We start from the raw sequence: 17522 nt of genomic DNA on the forward strand, positions 1-17522 counted from the left end.
GAATAACCAACAAATCACAGAAGAAATCAAAAACGAAATCAAAATTTGCATAGAAACGAATGAAAATGAAAACACAACAACCCAAAACCTGTGGGACACGGTAAAAGCAGTCCTAAGGGGAAAGTTCATAGCAATACAGGCACACCTCAAGAAACAAGAAAAAAGTCAAATAAATAACCTAACTCTACACCTAAAGCAACTAGAAAAGGAAGAAATGAAGAACCCCAGGGTTAGTAGAAGGAAAGAAATCTTAAAAATTAGAGCAGAAATAAATGCAAAAGAAACAAAAGAGACCATAGCAAAAATCAACAAAACCAAAAGCTGGTTCTTTGAAAGGATAAATAAAATTGACAAACCATTAGCCAGACTCATCAAGAAACAAAGGGAGAAAAATCAAATCAACAAAATTAGAAACGAAAATGGAGAGATCACAACAGACAACACAGAAATACAAAGGATCATAAGAGACTACTATCAACAATTATATGCCAATAAAATGGACAACGTGGAAGAAATGGACAAATTCTTAGAAAAGTACAACTTTCCAAAACTGGACCAGGAAGAAATAGAAAATCTTAACAGACCCATCACAAGCATGGAAATTGAAACTGTAATCAAAAATCTTCCAGCAAACAAAAGCCCCGGTCCAGACGGCTTCACAGCTGAATTCTACCAAAAATTTAGAGAAGAGCTAACACCTATCCTGCTCAAACTCTTCCAGAAAATTGCAGAGGAAGGTAAACTTCCAAACTCATTCTATGAGGCCACCATCACCCTAATACCAAAACCTGACAAAGATCCCACAAAAAAAGAAAACTACAGGCCAATATCACTGATGAACATAGATGCAAAAATCCTTAACAAAATTCTAGCAATCAGAATCCAACAACACATTAAAAAGATCATACACCATGACCAAGTGGGCTTTATCCCAGGGATGCAAGGATTCTTCAATATCCGCAAATCAATCAATGTAATACACCACATTAACAAATTGAAAAATAAAAACCATATGATTATCTCAATAGATGCAGAGAAAGCCTTTGACAAAATTCAACATCCATTTATGATAAAAACTCTCCAGAAAGCAGGAATAGAAGGAACATACCTCAACATAATAAAAGCTATATATGACAAACCCACTGCAAACATTATCCTCAATGGTGAAAAATTGAAGGCATTTCCTCTAAAGTCAGGAACAAGACAAGGGTGCCCACTTTCACCATTACTATTCAACATAGTTTTGGAAGTTTTGGCCACAGCAATCAGAGCAGAAAAAGAAATAAAAGGAATCCAAATTGGAAAAGAAGAAGTAAAACTCTCACTATTTGCAGATGACATGATCCTCTACATAGAAAACCCTAAAGAGTCCACCAGAAAATTACTAGAAATAATCAATGACTACAGTAAAGTTGCAGGATATAAAATCAACACACAGAAATCCCTTGCATTCCTATACACTAATAATGAGAAAACAGAAAGAGAAATTAAGGAAACAATTCCATTCACCATTGCAACGGAAAGAATAAAATACTTAGGAATATATCTACCTAAAGAAACTAAAGACCTATATATAGAAAACTATAAAACACTGGTGAAAGAAATCAAAGAGGACACTAATAGATGGAGAAATATACCATGTTCATGGATTGGAAGAATCAATATAGTGAAAATGAGTATACTACCCAAAGCAATTTATAGATTCAACGCAATCCCTATCAAGCTACCAACAGTATTCTTCACAGAGCTAGAACAAATAATTTCACAATTTGTATGGAAATACAAAAAACCTCAAACAGCCCAAGCGATCTTGAGAAAGAAGAATGGAACTGGAGGAATCAACCTACCTGACTTCAGACTCTACTACAAAGCCACAGTTATCAAGACAGTATGGTACTGGCACAAAGACAGAAATATTGATCAATGGAATAAAATAGAAAGCCCAGAGATAAATCCACGCACATATGGACACCTTATCTTCGACAAAGGAGGCAAGAATATACAATGGAGAAAAGACAATCTCTTTAACAAGTGGTGCTGGGAAATCTGGTCAACCACTTGTAAAAGAATGAAACTAGACCACTTTCTAACACCATACACAAAAATAAACTCAAAATGGATTAAAGATCTAAACGTAAGACCAGAAACTATAAAACTCCTAGAGGAGAACATAGGCAAAACACTCTCCGACATACATCACAGCAGGATCCTCTACGACCCACCTCCCAGAATATTGGAAATAAAAGCAAAAATAAACAAATGGGACCTAATTAACCTTAAAAGCTTCTGCACATCAAAGGAAACTATTAGCAAGGTGAAAAGACAGCCTTCAGAATGGGAGAAAATAATAGCAAATGAAGCAACCGACAAACAACTAATATCAAAAATATACAAGCAACTCCTACAGCTCAACTCCAGAAAAATAAACGACCCAATCAAAAAATGGGCCAAAGAACTAAATAGACATTTCTCCAAAAAAGACATACAGATGGCTAACAAACACATGAAAAGATGCTCAACATCACTCATTATCAGAGAAATGCAAATCAAAACCACTATGAGGTACCATTTCACGCCAGTCAGAATGGCTGCGATCCAAAAGTCTACAAGCAATAAATGCTGGAGAGGGTGTGGAGAAAAGGGAACCCTCTTACACTGTTGGTGGGAATGCAAACTAGTACAGCCACTATGGAGAACAGTGTGGAGATTCCTTAAAAAACTGGAAATAGAACTGCCTTATGATCCAGCAACCCCACTGCTGGGCATACACACTGAGGAAACCAGAAGGGAAAGAGACACGTGTACCCCAATGTTCATCGCAGCACTGTTTATAATAGCCAAGACATGGAAGCAACCTAGATGTCCATCAGCAGATGAATGGATAAGAAAGCTGTGGTACATATACACAATGGAGTATTACTCAGCCATTAAAAAGAATACATTTGAATCAGTTCTAATGAGGTGGATGAAACTGGAGCCTATTATACAGAGTGAAGTAAGCCAGAAGGAAAAACATAAATACAGTATACTTACGCATATATATGGAATTTAGAAAGATGGTAACAATAACCCTGTGTACGAGACAGCAAAAGAGACACTGATGTATAGAACAGTCTTATGGACTCTGTGGGAGAGGGAGAGGGTGGGAAGATTTGGGAGAATGGCAATGAAACATGTAAAATATCATGTAGGAAACGAGTTGCCAGTCCAGGTTCGATGCACGATGCTGGATGCTTGGGGCTGGTGCACTGGGACGGCCCAGAGGGATGGTATGGGGAGGGAGGAGGGAGGAGGGTTCAGGATGGGGAACACATGTATGCCTGTGGTGGATTCATTTTGATATTTGGCAAAACTAATACAATTATGTAAAGTTTAAAAATAAAATAAAATTGGAAGAATAAAAAAATAAAAAAAAAATAAAAAAAGAAGTTATCCAAAAATTAACAAATGAAATCAGAGAAATACAATAGAACAAATATACAGATTGCAGCAGTAAATTTAAATGGCTTAAATTCTCCAGCATAAAATGAGTTTAGACAGAGTACATCATGAGAAATGCTGGGCTGGAAGAAGCACAAACTGGAATCAAGATTGCTGGGAGAAATATCAATAACCTCAGATATGCAGATGACACCACCCTTATGGCAGAAAGTGAAGAGGAACTAAAAAGCCTCTTGATGAAAGTGAAAGAGGAGAGTGGAAAAGTTGGCTTAAAGCTCAGCATTCCGAAATCTAAGATCACGGCATCTGGTCCCATCACTTCATGGGAAATAGATGGGGAAACAGTGGAAACAGTGGCAGACTTTATTTTGGGGGGCTCCAAAATCACTGCAGATGGTGATTGCAGCCATGACATTAAAAGATGCTTACTCCTTGGAAGGAAAGTTATGACCAACCTAGATAGCATATTGAAAAGCAGAGATATTACTTTGCCAACAAAGGTCCATCTAGTCAAGGCTATGGTTTTTCCAGTGGTCACGTATGGATGTGAAAGTTGTCAGACTGTGAAGAATGCTGAGCACCGAAGAATTGATGCTTTTGAACTGTGGTATTGGAGAAGACTCTTGAGAGTAGCTTGGACTGCAAGGAGATCCAACCAGTCCATCCTAAAGGAGATCAGTCCTGGGTGGTCATTGGAAGCACTGACGCTAAAGCTGAAACTCCAGTACGTTGGCCACTTGATGTGAAGAGTTGACTCATTGGAAAAGACCCTGATGCTGGGAGGGATTGAGGGCAGGAGGAGAAGGGGACGACACAGGATGAGATGGCTGGATGGCATCACTGACTTGATGGATGTGAGTTTGAGTGAACTCCGGGAGTTGGTGATGGACAGGGAGGCCTGGCGTGCTGCGATTCATGGTTTCGCAAAGAGTAGTTCACGACTGAGTGACTGAACTGAACTGAAAGAAATTAAACAAAATGGTACAAATATGTAAAAAAAAAATTATGGGCCAAGATATGTAGAAAAAGGCAAATTTAAAAAATGAAAAAGAGGTAATAATAAAACTGGACAAAGAAAAATCATGATAAATAAATTATATTAGAGGATTAAATTATAATGATAAGCATTTCAATTCATAATAAGATGATGGCTATCATTAAGAGACTTTCAGTACTAGATGTGTGTATATGCTCAGTTGCCCAGTCATATTCAACTCTTTGTGACCCCATGGACTTTAGCCTGCCAGGCTCATCTGTCCGTGGAAATTTTTAGGCAAGAATACTGGACTGGATTGCCTTTTCCTTCTCAAGGGGATAGTCCCAACCCAGGGAACGAACTTGTGTCTCTTGCATCTCTGTTTGCTTTCTTGCAATCTTTCTTTTGTCTCTCAGTTGTGTCTGACTCTTTGTGACCCCCATGAACTGTAGCCCGCTAGGCTCCTCCATCTATGGGATTTTCCAGACAAGAATACTGGAGTGGGTTGCCATTCCCTGCTCCAGGAGATCTTCCCAAACCAGAGATCGAACCCAATCTCCCGCATTGCAGGCAGACTCTTTACCATCCTCCTGCATTGGCAGGTGGATTCTTTACCACTGCACCACCTGGGCAGCCCTTCAGTACTAGATAGTTTTAATATCAAATATGAAAATTATAATACATTGAAGAAATTCACTGAAATGGTAGCATTAGAGCGTATACCATCTCCATTTTTGGATTTTGGCAAATCTAGTAGACAAAATCAAGCATTAGAAAATATTAATTACATATTTACTTAAGTTAATTCATGTTCTATGGAAAATACACAATATGCTCTATATTGTGAGAATCAGAATGGATATATGTATCTGAGTCCCTTTACTGTTCACCTGAAACTATCACAACATTGTTAATCAGCCATGAATTGAAAGTGAAAGTCACACATAAAGAGTGTCCGACTCTTTATGATCCCATGGACTATACAGTCCATGGAATTCTCCAGGCCAGAGTACTGGAGTGGGTAGCCTTTCCCTTTGCCAGGGCATCTTCCCAACCCAGGGATCTAACTCAGGTCTCTCACGTTGCAGGCAGATTCTTTACCTGCTGAGCCACAAGGGAAACCCAAGACTGGAGTGGGTAGCCAATCTGTTCTCCAGCGGATCTTTCTAACCCAGGAATCGAACTGGGGTCTCCTGCATTTTAGGCATCTTCATTACCAGCTGAGCTATTAGGAAAGTTCTTACTCCAATATAAATGTTAAAAAATAAAATTAAATTTAAAAACTAAAAATAAATAAATAAAATACATAACTGCAAAATCAATAAATTTGACTATATGACATATCAGAAAAAAAACTAATTTTAAAATTAGAGTAACATTTGGCATAAATAATATAAAAAATGAATTACTTTTGTAAAAAGCATAAAAATTATTACAAAAACCACTAGTAACCCAAAAGAAATGAGCAAAAGAACTGATCATTCACAGAAGTAATACAATTTATATAAAAATATAAAAGAAATTTTAAACTTGCTATTCATCAAAGACATTGAATTAAATTGAATCATCAATAAAATTGGGAGGTACCTACTGAATAAATTTCAAGGACAGAGGAGCTTGGTAGGCTACAGTCCATGAGGTCACAAAGAGTCAGACAGGACTGAACAACTAACGTTTTCACTTACTTTTCATCGAATAAATACAGTTTTAAATCACTAAGCCAAGTGAAGATGTCATTGGCATATGACCAGTCTCATATATGGCTAGTGGTTAAGTTTTCAAACTTTCATAAGCCTCTTATCCTTATCCATTATAAGGCAGACAGAATGAAAACCACAATCACAGAAAACTAAACAAACTGATCACATGGATCACAGCCTTGTCTAACTCAATGAAACTATGAGCCAATCTGTGTAGGGCCACCCAAGACAGATGGGTCATGTTGGAGAGTTCTGACAAAATGTGGTCTACTGGAAAAAGCAATGGCAAACCACTTCAGAATTTTTGCCTTGAGAACCCCAAGAACAGTATAAAAAGGCAAAAAGATATGACACTGAAAATGGACTCCCTAGGTTGGTAGGTGCCCAAATGCTACCGGAGAACAGTGGAGGAATAACTCCAGAAAGGATGAAGAGATGGAGCCAAAGCAAAAACTATGCCCAGTTGTGGATGTAACTGGTGATGGAAGCAAAGTCTAATGCTGTAAAGAGCAATATTGCATAGGAACCTGGCACGTTAGGTCCATGAATCAAGGTAAATTGGAAGTGATCAAACAGGATATGGCAAGAGTGAACATCGACATTTTAGGAATCAGTGAACTAAAATGTACTGGACTGGGTGAATTTAACTCAGATGACCATTATATCTACTATTGTGGGTCAGAATCCCTTAGAAGAAATGGAGTAGCCATCATAGTCAACAAGAGTCTGAAATGCAATACTTGGATGCCATCTCAAAAATGACAGAATGATCTCTGTTAGTTTCCAAGGCAAACCATTCAGTATCACAGTAATCTAAGTCTATACCCCAATCACTAATGCCAAAGAAGCTGAAGTTGAACAGTTCTATGAAGACTTACAAGACCTTCTAGAACTAACACCCAAAAAAGATGTCCTTTTCATTATAGGTGACTGTAATGCAAAAGTAGGAAGTCAAGAGACACCTGGAGTAACAGGGATATTTGGCCTTGGAGTACCAGATAAAGCAGGTCAAAGGGTAACAGAGTTTTGACAAGAAAATGCACTGGTCATACCAAACACTCTCTTCCAACAAAACATGACTCTACACATGGACATCACCAGATGGTCAATACCAAAATCAGATTGAATATTCTTTGCAGCCAAAGATGGAGAAGCTCTATATAGTCAACAAAAACAAGACTGGGAGCTTACTTGTGGTCAGATCATAAACTCCTTATTGCCAAATTCAGACTTAAATTGAAGAATGTAGGGAAAACCACTAGACCATTCAGGTATGACCTAAATCAAATCCCTTATGATTATACAGTGGAAGTGACAAGTAGATTCAAAGGATTAGATCTGATATACAGAGCGCCTGAAGAACTATGGATGGAGGTTCCTGACATTGTACAGGAGGCAGTGATCAAGACCATCCCCAAGAAAAAGAAATGTAAAAAGGCAAAATGGTTGTCTAAAGAGGCCTTACAAATAGCTAAGAAAAGAACAGAAGTGAAAGGCAAAGGAGGAAAGGGAAAATACACCCATTTGAATACCAAAGAGTTCCAAAGAATAGCATGGAGAGATAAGAAAGTCTTCCTCAGTGATCAATACAAAGAAATAAAGGAAAACAATAGAATGGGAAAGACTAGAGATCTCTTCAAGAAAATCAGAGATACCCAGGGAACATTTCATGTAAAGATGGACACAATAGAGGACAGAAATGTTATGGACCTAACAGAAGCCAAAGATATTAAGAAGAGGTGGCAAGAATATATAGAAGAACTATACAAAAAAGATCTTCATGACCTAGATAACCACGATGGTGTGATCACTCACCTAGAGCCATTCTGGAATGCAAAGTCAAGTGGGTCTTAGGAAGTATCACTACAAAAAGCTAATGGAGGTGATGGAATTCCAGTTGAGCTATTTCAAATCCTGAAAGATGATGCTGTGAAAGTGCTGTACTCAATGTGCCAGCAAATTTGGAAAACTCACCAGTGGCCACAGGATTCATTCCAATCCCAAAAAAAGGCGATGCCAAAGAATGTTCAAACTATTGCACAATTGCACTCATCTCACACGCTAGTAAAGTAATGCTCAAAATTCTCCAAGCCAGGCTTCAACACTACGTGAACCAGAACATCCAGATGTTCAAGCTGAATTTAGAAAAGGCAGAGGAACCAGAAATCAAATTGCCAACATCTGTTGGATCATCAAAAAAGCAAGACAGTTCCAGAAAAACATACTTCTGCTTTATCGATTACACCAAAGCCTTTGACTGTTGGATCATAACAAACTGTGGAAAATTCTTCAAGAGATGGGAATACCAGACCATCTGACCTACCTCCTGAGAAATCTATATTCAGGTCAAGAAGCAATAGTTAGAACTGGACATGGAACAACAGACTGGTTCCAAATTGAGAAAGGAGTACATCAAGGCTGTATATTGTCACCCTGCTTATTTAGCTTATATGCAGAGGACATCATGCAAAATACCAGGCTGGATGAAGCACAAGCTGGAATCAAGATTGCCAGGAGAAATAACAATAATCTCAGATATGCAGATAACACCACCCTTATGGCAGAAAGTGAAGAACAACTAAAGAGCCTCTTGATGAAAGTGAAAGAGGAGAGTGAGAAAGTCAGCTTAAAACTCAACATTCAGAAAACTAAGACCATGGCATTTGGTCCCATCACTTCATGGCAAATAGATGGGGAAACAATGGAAACAGTGACAGATTTTATTTTTTTTTGGGGGGGGGCTCCAAAATCACTGCAGATGGTGACTACAGCCATGAAATTAAAAGACACTTGCTCCTTGGAAGGAAAGCTATGACCAAACTAGACATCATATTAAAAAACAGAGACATTACTTTTCCAACAAAGGTCCATCTAGTCAAAGCTATGATTTTTCCAGTAGTCATGAATGGATGGACTATAAAGAAATCTGAGCACCAAAGAATTGATGCTTTTGAACTGTGGTGTTGGAGAAGACTCTTGAGAGTCCCTTGGACTGCAAGGAGATCAAACCAGTCCATCCTAAAGGAGATCAGTCCTGAATATTCATTGGAAGGACTGATGTTGAAGCCGAAACTTCAATACTTTGGCCACCTGATGTGAAGAGCTGATTCATTTGAAAAGACCCTGATGCTGGGAAAGATTGAAGGCGGGAGGAGAAGGGATGACAGAGGATGAGATGGTTGGATGGCATCACTGATGTGATTGACATGAGTTTGAGTAGGCTCCAGGAGTTGGTGATGGACAGGGAAGCCTGGCATGCTGCAGTCCATGGGGTCACAAAGAGTCTGAAACAACTGAGCAACTGAACTGAAAGTTTTCAAGGAAATAATTGAAAAACTTGAGACAAATGCTCACACTTTTCTTTTTATTTAGTAAAAGATGCATGCTCATGTGTGCTCAGTTCTGTCTGACTCTCAGTGACTGTATGGACTGTAGCCTGCCAGGCTCCTCTGTCCATGAGATTTTCCCAGCAATAATACTGGAGTAGGCTGCCATTTCCTATTCCAGAGTATCGTACCAGGAACTCAGGGATCAAACGCACATAGCATTGCAGACAGATTCCTTACCTGCTGAGCCACTGGGAAGCCAGAAGCATTCAATATGATTTAGCAAATGAAATATAGAACAGGAAAATGCTCTCATATATTCTTGGTGGAAATGTTTGTATTTTAAACTGTACAGTATGATGGTTTGCCTTGGAAACGAATAGAGATCATTCTGTCACTTTAGAGACTGCATTTCGGACCCTTCTGTTGACTGTGAGGGTTACTCCATTTCTTCTACAGGATTCTTGCCCACAGTAGTAGATATAATGGTCATCTGAGTTAAATTCACCCAATGCAGTACATTTTAGTTTACTGATTCCTAAAATGTTGATATTCACTCTTGCCATATCCTGTTTGATCACTTCCATTTACCTTGATTCATGGACCTAACATACCAGGTTCCTATGCAATATGCTCTTTACAGCATTGGACTTTACTTCCATCACGAGTCACATCCACAACTGGGTGTTTTTGCTTTGGCTCCATCTCTTCATCCTTTCTGGAGTTATTTCTCTACTCTTCTCCAGTAGTGTATTGGGCACCTACCAACCTAGGGAGTCCATTTTCAGTGTCATATCTTTTTGCCTTTTCATACTGTTCATGGGGTTCTCAAGGCAATAATGCTGAAGTGGTTTGCCATTCCCTTCTCCAGTGGACAACATTTTGTCAGAACTCTCCATTATGACCTGTCCATCTTGGGTGGCCCTACATAGCATGGCTCATAGTTTCATTGAGTTAGACAAGGCTGTGGTTCATGTGATCAGTTTGGTTAGTTTTCTGTGGCTGTGGTTTTCATTCTGTCTGCCCTCTGATGGATAAGGATAAGAGGCTTGTGGAGAAGTTTCCTGATTGGATAGACTGACTGTGGGGGAACTGGGTCTTGTTCTGATGGGCAGGGCAACACTCAGTAAATCTTTGATCCAATTTTCTGTTGATGGGCAGGACTGTGTTTTGGCCTGAGGCCAAACTATGGTAGGGGTAATGATGGTAATGGGGGCCTCCTTCAAAAGGGCTTAAGCCGCCACTTTTGTATTCAGTGACCCAGATGCTGCAACAGGCCACTGTCGACCCACACCTCTGCCAGACATAACAATCAAGTCTGATTCAGTTTCTTGTGGGACACTGCTCCTTTCTCCTGGCTCCTGGTGTGCCAAGGTTTTGTTTGTGCCCTCCAAGAGTCTGTTTCCCCAGTCCTGTGGAAGTTTTGTAATCAAAGCCCACTGGCCTCCAAAGTCAAATTCCCTGGGGGTTCTTAGTCCCTTTGCTGGATCCTCAAGTTGGGAAATCTGTTGTGTGTCCTAGAACTTTCCTAACAGTGCAAGAATTTATTTAGTATAATTGCTCTGCAGTTTGTGGGTCATCTGCTCAGTGGTTTTATGGTGGGGCTAATGGTGACCTCTTCCAAGAGGGCTTACGCAACACACTGTGTGTCCAAGGTCTGCTGCAACCAGAGAGCCTGTCCCTGCGGCAGGCTACTGCTGATCCATGCCTCCACAGGAGACACTCAAACACTCAAAGGCAGGTGTGGCTCAGTCTCTGTGGAGTTTCTGGGTCCTGGTGCATGCAAGGTTTTGTTTAAGCCCTTCGAGCATCTCTGGCTGGTAGGGGTTTGACTCTAAACGTGATTTCACCCCTCCTACTGTCTTGTTGGGGCTTCTCCTTTGCCCTTGGAGGTGGAGTAGCTTTTTTTGGTGGGATTGAACATTCTCTTGTCGATGATCTCTGTTCATTTCCAAGGCAAACCACTCAATATCACAGTAATCCAAGTCTATACCCCATCCACTAATGCCAAAGAAGCTGAAGTTGAAAATTCTATGATGACCTACAAGACCTTCTAGAACTAACACCCAAAAAAGATTTCCTTTTCATCATAGGGGACTGGAATGCAAAAATAGGAAGACAGGAGATACTTGGAGTAACAGGCCTTTGAGTACAAAATGAAGCAGGACAAATGCTAACAGAGTTTTGCCAAGAAAATGCACTGGTCATAGCAAATACCCACTTCCAACAACATATGAAACTACTCTACACATGGACATCACCAGATGGTTAATACCAAAATCAGATTGATTATATTCTTTGCCGCCAAAGTTGGAGAAACTCAATACAGTCAGCAAAAATAAGACTTAGAGCTGACTGTGGCTCAGACCATAAACTCCTTATTGCCAAATTCAGACTTAAATTGAAGAAAGTAGGGAAAACCACTAGACCATTCAGGTATGACCTAAATCAAATCCCTTACGATTATACAGTAGAAGTGACAAATAGATTCAAGGGATTAGATCTGATGTACAGAGTGCCTGAAGAACTATGGATGGAGGTTCCTGACATTGTACAGGAGGCAGTGATCAAGACCATCCCCCCAAAAAGAAATGCAAAGCAGAGGCCTCACAAACATTTGAGAAAAGAAGAGAAGTGAAAGGCAAAGGAAAAAAGGAAAGATATACCCATCTGAATGCAGAGTTCCAAAGAATAGCACAAAGAGATAAGAAAGTCTTCCTCAGTGATCAATGCAAAGAAATAAAGGAAAACAACAGAATGGGAAAGATTAGAGATCTCAAAGAGGACACTAATAGATGGAGAAATATACCATGTTCATGGATTGGAAGAATCAATATAGTGAAAATGAGTATACTACCCAAAGCAATTTATAGATTCAATGCAATCCCTATCAAGCTACCAACAGTATTCTTCACAGAGCTAGAACAAATAATTTCACAATTTGTATGGAAATACAAAAAACCTCAAACAGCCCAAGCGATCTTGAGAAAGAAGAATGGAACTGGAGGAATCAACCTACCTGACTTCAGGCTCTACTACAAAGCCACAGTTATCAAGACAGTATGGTACTGGCACAAAGACAGAAATATAGATCAATGGAACAAAATAGAAAGCCCAGAGATAAATCCACGCACATATGGACACCTTATCTTTGACAAAGGAGGCAAGAATATACAATGGATTAAAGACAATCTCTTTAACAAGTGGTGCTGGGAAAACTGGTCAACCACTTGTAAAAGAATGAAACTAGAACACTTTCTAACACCATACACAAAAATAAACTCAAAATGGATTAAAGATCTCAACGTAAGACCAGAAACTATAAAACTCCTAGAGGAGAACATAGGCAAAACACTCTCTGACATAATTCACAGCAGGATCCTCTATGACCCACCTCCCAGAATATTGGAAATAAAATCAAAAATAAACAAATGGGACCTAATTAACCCTAAAAGCTTCTGCACATCAAAGGAAACTATCAGCAAGGTGAAAAGACAGCCTTCAGAATGGGAGAAAATAATAGCAAATGAAGCAACTGACAAACAACTAATCTCAAAAATATACAAGCAACTCCTACAGCTCAACTCCAGTAAAATAAATGACCCAATCAAAAAATGGGCCAAAGAACTAAATAGACATTTCTCCAAAGAAGACATACAGATGGCTAAAAAACACATGAAAAGATGCTCAACATCACTCATTATCAGAGAAATGCAAATCAAAACCACTATGAGGTACCATTTCACACCAGTCAGAATGGCTGCGATCCAAAAGTCTACAAATAATAAATGCTGGAGAGGGTGTGGAGAAAAGGGAACCCTCTTACACTGTTGGTGGGAATGCAAACTAGTACAGCCACTATGGAGAACAGTGTGGAGATTCCTTAAAAAACTGGAAATAGAACTGCCTTATGATCCAGCAATCCCACTGCTGGGCATACACACTGAGGAAACCAGAAGGGAAAGAGACACGTGTACCCCAATGTTCATCGCAGCACTGTTTATAATAGCCAGGACATGGAAGCAACCTAGATGTCCATCAGCAGATGAATGGATAAGAAAGCTGTGGTACATATAAACAATGGAGTATTACTCAGACATTAAAAAGAATACATTTGAATCAATTCTAATGAGGTGGATGAAACTGGAGCCTATTATACAGAGTGAAGTAAGCCAGAAGGAAAAACACCAATACAGTATACTAACACATATATATGGAATTTAGAAAGATGGTAACAATAACCCTGTGTACGAGACAGCAAAAGAGACACTGATGTATAGAACAGTCTTATGGACTCTGTGGGAGAGGGAGAGGGTGGGAAGATTTGGGAGAATGGCATTGAAACATGTAAAATATCATGTATGAAACGAGATGCCAGTCCAGGTTCAATGCACGATACTGGATGCTTGGGGCTAGAGCACTGGGACGACCCAGAGGGATGGTATGGGGAGGGAGGAGGGAGGAGGGTTCAGGATGGGGAACACATGTATACCTGTGGCGGATTCATTTTGATATTTGGCAAAACTAATACAATTATGTAAAGTTTAAAAATAAAAATAAAATAAAATAATTTAAAAAAAAAGAAAGATTACAGATCTCTTCAAGAAAATCAAAGATACCAAGGGAACATTTCATGCAAAGATGAGCACAATAAAGGACAGAAATGCTATGGGCCTAACAGAAGCATAATATATTATTAAGAAGAGGTGACAAGAATATACAGAAGAACTATACAAAAAAGATCTTCATGACCCAGATAACCACGATGATCACTACCTAGAGCCAGACATCCTGGAATGCAAAATCAAGTGGGTCTTAGGAAGCATCACTATGGATAAAGCTAATGGAGGTGATGGAATTCCAGTTGAGCTATTTCAAACCCTTAAAGATGATGCTCTGAAAGTGCTGCACTCAATATGCCAGCAAATTTGGAAAACTCAGCAGTGGCCACAGGACTGGAAAAGGCCAGTTTTCATTCCCATCCCTAAGAAAGGCAATGCCAAAGAATGTTCAAACTACCTCACAATTGTACTCATCTCACACACTAGCAAAGTAATGTTCAAAATTCTCCAAGTGAGGCTTCAACACTACGTGAACCATGAAATTCCAGATGTTCAAGCTGGATTTAGAAAAGGCAGAGGAACCAGAGATCAAATTGCTAATTCCATTGGATCTTCAAAAAAGCAAGAGAGTTCCAGAAAAACATCTACTTCTGCTTTATTGACTATGCCAAAGCCTTTGACTGTGAGATCACAACAAACTGTGGAAAATTCTTTAAAAAATGGGAATATAGACTGCCTTACCTGCCTCCTGACAAATCTATATGCATTTCAAGAAGCAACAGTTAAAACTGGAAATGGAACAATGTACTGGTTCCAAATTGGGAAAGGAGTATGTCAAAGCCATATATTGCCACCCTGCTTATTTAACTTCTATGAAGAGTACATCTTATGAAATGCTGGACTAGGTGAACACAAGCTGGAATCAAGATTGCCAGGAGAAATACAATAACCTCAGATATGCAGATGACACCACCCTTATGGCAGAAAGTGAAGAGGAACTAAAGAGCCTCTTGATGAAAGTTAAAGAGGAGAGTGAAAAAGCTGGCATAAAACTCAACTTTCAAAAAATGAAGATCATGGCATCTATTCCCATCACTTCATAGCAAATAGATGGGGAAACAGTGGAAACAGTGACAAACTTTATTTTCTTGGGCTCCAAAATCACTGCAGATGGTGATTACAGCCATGAAATTAAAAGATGCTTGCTCCTTGGAAGGAAAGTTATGACCAACCTAGATAGCATATTAAAAAGCAGAGACATTATTTTACCAACAAAGGTCCATCTAGTCAAAGCTATGGTTTTTCCAGTAGTCATGTAAGGGTGTGAGAGTTGGATTATAAAGAAAGCTGAGTGCAGAAGAATTGATGCTTTTGAACTGTGGTGTTGGAGAAGACACTTGAGAGTCCCTTGGACTGCAAGGAGATCAAGCCAGTCAATCCTAAGGGAAATCAGTCCTGAATATTCATTGGAAGGACTGATGCTGAAGCTGAAGCGCCAATACTTTGGCCACCTGATGCGAAGAGCTGATTCATTGGAAAAGACCCTGATGCTGGGAAAGACTGAAGGCAGGAGGAGCAGGGGACAACAAAGGATGAGATGGTTTTATGGCATCATGGGTCGATGGACATGAATTTGAGCAAGATCTCAGAGTTGGTAATCGACTAGAAGGGCTGGTGCTGCAGTCCATGGGGTCGCAACTAGTCGGACATGACTGAGCATCTGAACTGAACTCATACAGTATAATTCCAAATTTTAAAAATATGTCATAAAAGTATATAGATGAAATTCTATGAATATTAATAGGTTTTTCTCTGCATGTTCATGTTATGGTTGATTTTTCTGTTTTATTTATAAGTATCATCTATATTTTCCAATTTTTAAAATAATGAGTATTTATTCCTCTTATTGTAGAAAAACTACATGGTTTTAAAAAACAAACAAACAAAAAAAGCAGAAGTAGCCATAGTCTAACAAAATGGTTCTTATGTATTTAAAATGTTATTATTAGGACAAATTTATGTAAATATTCTTTAATTCACAGAAAAGGAAAACCATACATTTGGAGAAAAATCTGAATTTCTTGGCTATAAAGGTGATTAATACCAATAATAGTTCACTAAGTAATGTTTTGGAATCACTATACCAAAGAAAATTTAAATGATTTACAACTCCTGTCTACATGCTTTTATTTATCATAAAGATGTGTTTTATGTTCCAACTTCCTCCTTTAGAAGAAAGTTGATATATTGGTGATGATTGTTATGCAAAAATTTTAAAAAAGGGAGTAAGAAATGAGAAATGAGATTTAAGACTCTTCAACCCTTTTTTACTGTTTTCATCCTGGAATGTGAAGAAACAACACCACAAGAAATATTAATCTAATTGTTTTTGTAGTAAACTTCACTATTATTCAAAATGTTTTCTTGAATATATACTAATAGTCTGTGATGACCTTTCCCAGTCTCTTAGCATTTGAGTTCTCAAATATGTTGAGCTTCTATAATTTTTCTCTTCAGCACATACCCACCCCCTCCCCCAAAATCTTTATTTAAACATTTACTATGAGGCAATGGCACCCCACTCCAGTACTCTTGCCTGGAAAATCCCATGGACGGGGGAGCCTGGTGCGCTGCAGTCCACGGGGTTGCTAAGAGCCGGACATGACTGAGCGACTTCACTTTCACTTTTCACTTTCATGCATTGGAGAAGGAAATGGCAACCCACTCCAGTGTTCTTGCCTGGAGAATCCCAGGGACGGTGGAGCCTGGTGGGCTGCCGTCTATGGGGTCACACAGAGTCGGACACAACTGAAGCAACTTAGTAGTAGTAGTAGTAGTATAAGTGACTCAGATTCTCTCTTCTATAAAGACATTGGAAATGAAACACTTTTAAGGCTGTCTTGCAGCAGACTCTCCCAGGAGGTTCCAAATATTCAACAGTTGTTCCATTTCCCCAGTTCCATTGTAAATAAGATCTCATCTTGTTAGGCCAGAGTCACCACTTGATTCACACTGGGAGAGTTAGTAGCTGACTATGAGTGAACACCAAGGCAGTCATTTTAGGTCTTCAAAACGCAGACCTTTGGGCTAACATATATCAATCCAATGAATCACATTCTCTTGGGAAGAAAACATGCAAACCTGCTCTCTAACCCTCCCACATCCTTTCCAAATTAAATCTGCTATAAGCTCCAATGCTAGTGCAGCCAACTCCTGGGTAACCGTCACAAATAACTTTCAACTACAGAATGGCCTGATGCATCTACTTGTTTTGTTTTGTCTTTAGATTGATTTCAGACACGGTTAATAGAAATAGGTATATGGGAGACACTAGTAGGTTTTTTTTGAAGGTAGAAAGAAATTCTTTGGAAGGGATAGATCATTTTTAATGAACCTGAAGTCTTTAACATTACGAGAAGATAAACCTGCAAGAGGATGAAAGGTAATTGCAGACTTCTTAGATATTGAAAGTTAAATTTGTAGGTCTGAGAATTGAAAGCTTTAGGCCCAATAAATA

The 17522-nt window shown here is 39.0% G+C and overlaps 1 protein-coding gene across 2 annotated transcripts in view; it reads right to left on the reverse strand.

Annotated features, from left to right (window-relative positions):
- The window catches only part of FBXO4 (F-box protein 4), a 215176-nt gene that overhangs the window by 139291 nt on the left and 58363 nt on the right, over window positions 1-17522 (reverse strand). Inside the window, exon 8 of one of the 2 annotated variants that reach the window (XR_009491874.1) lies at window positions 4314-4400. The exons of the other annotated variant lie outside the window; for it this stretch is intronic. The gene's annotated coding sequence lies outside the window, so the exon portion shown is untranslated. Of the gene's footprint in view, window positions 1-4313; window positions 4401-17522 lie in introns of those variants that run through there. 2 annotated transcript variants of the gene reach the window in all.

Source organism: Bos taurus, chromosome 20 (assembly GCF_002263795.3).
Source record: "Bos taurus isolate L1 Dominette 01449 registration number 42190680 breed Hereford chromosome 20, ARS-UCD2.0, whole genome shotgun sequence".
Lineage (NCBI taxonomy): Eukaryota > Metazoa > Chordata > Mammalia > Artiodactyla > Bovidae > Bos > Bos taurus.